The sequence below is a fragment of the Lolium rigidum genome, chromosome 5 (assembly GCF_022539505.1).
Source record: "Lolium rigidum isolate FL_2022 chromosome 5, APGP_CSIRO_Lrig_0.1, whole genome shotgun sequence".
Classification (NCBI taxonomy): domain Eukaryota; kingdom Viridiplantae; phylum Streptophyta; class Magnoliopsida; order Poales; family Poaceae; genus Lolium; species Lolium rigidum.
This window is the reverse complement of record NC_061512.1, coordinates 2,836,544-2,838,310: the sequence shown is the minus strand read 5'-3', so window position 1 is coordinate 2,838,310 and position 1,767 is coordinate 2,836,544. Positions and strand designations below refer to the sequence as shown.

Sequence of the window (1,767 nt, the reverse complement as noted above, 5' to 3'; positions counted from 1 at the left end):
CGTCGCCTCTACCCTAAACTGCTCGTTCACGCAATTTTTATTTGTCCATCCTTCAATACCTATTTAGAAAAGAAAGTCATCAGGAGAAATTAGTTTTACTCCATAAGTACCTAAATTTCACTGTTACAAGTAAGAGAAGCATTACAAATTTAAAATGTACTTTTAATAAGGAGAAGCCTCAAAAGCTTGTCCAACTTAGAACATCAGAATCCTCTGACTGTAATCATATTGTACAAGTGAAATAATTTAACATAAATCCATCGCACTATATCAAGATAAATTATTGGAACTTACTAATGGCAAAATACAGCTTACTAAGCTTGTAAATTCTTTAACTCAGGCAAAAATCTGTAAAATGCACAACATATCATGAACACTGACTAAAATGGCATTTAAGTAAAAGCACTGATGAAGGTGTACTAATAGCAGGAACACATGCATGCACCCCTGAGTGAATCATTGAAGTACTTTGGTACTATACTTCAGTAAGTATCACCTGGAAAGATACACTTCGCTTAATGCAATTTTATCCCTTAAAATCTTTTGGCAAGCATTTAAAAACCAAAGGAGAAGAAATGAGGCTTTTGTACATCTGAAAACGATTATCTGGACTTAATCTATTTCTATAACCACAGATTAGATATCAGAATGTAGGGAAACGAAAAAAGATTTGCAGCCCATGGATTTAATGTTGCTCCTTGAAACTATCCCTTCATAACCTCTTACACACTATCTCCCACCATAGGAACCAAGTGGTTAGAAGATAGCCAAAATAACAAGCAAAGTTGTAGCCGATTAGTGCATGGGGTGTGGCTATTTTATAGATACTGAATTATAGTATTATGAACTTATTAAAAATATCCGTTCACATTATATAAAAAAACATTGATTTCAACACCAAAATCCAAACCAACGCGTCCTATATATGGTGATGTGTCAATGCATTCAGAATGGCGTCCAGTGTACATGCAGACAGGAATTACACGGTATTGCTTTGCAATTTGAATTGAGGATTGCCTACAAAAACCAAATATGAGTCGGTGACCATTGCTGAAGATATAGATATATATCGGATAATGTAAAATACAGTCTAGAAATATTATGTGAGTATTATGCAGCACATTAAGAGTAATAAATTCAGTCGGTTGCTTTCTTTGAAACATTCTCATAGCTGGCCTTGCTGGTAAGTGAGAAGGCCAGAAAGAACACATTACCTTGACCATAACTCATTGATCTCAATCTGTTGTAATCCTCCTGATCTGCTGTAAAGAATGCACACTTTATCTGTAGTGTAGTTTGTTCACGAGTCTGGTTCATTAGTTTGTTACTTCGTTTAGGTATTTAGATATGGCACCAAGGCCTTTGTCAATTGAATCAGATTACAAGAAAACAATAGCCAACCAGAACTTACCGTTGAGCCATTGTCTCCACCGTGTGGAACAACTTGATGCAAGTACCTAACAGCACGTACCTAGGAGGCTCTGGAAAAATTAAATAAAACGTGGATGTTATACACTACACTTGCACATGTTGAACAACAGGGAAAACCTACATGCAAAGAAGATCAGGAGAGAAGTAAAAGGGCAACTCAAACTGAAGAATATACGAACTAAGGGAGGCGATGGATGAGCACCAGCAGAGGGAGGTTAGGCGCCCCACTGTCCCGTCCCTCCGTGGCCGTAGAGCCGTACATGAAGCATAGAACCAGAAGCCTTCAGGGGCGCTGTGGAATCAAAATCTGCCACCGAGGTTAGCCGTCAAATCGCT

The 1,767-nt window shown here is 37.8% G+C and overlaps 1 long non-coding RNA gene across 1 annotated transcript; it reads right to left on the bottom strand.

The window, feature by feature from the left end:
• Positions 1-972: 972 nt before the first annotated feature.
• LOC124652186 lies at positions 973-1,476 on the bottom strand. The gene is made up of 3 exons (XR_006987628.1): positions 1,412-1,476; positions 1,215-1,284; positions 973-1,017 (listed from the first exon to the last, which is right to left on the bottom strand). It is a non-coding gene; the product is annotated as an uncharacterized LOC124652186 (long non-coding RNA).
• Positions 1,477-1,767: the final 291 nt, after the last annotated feature.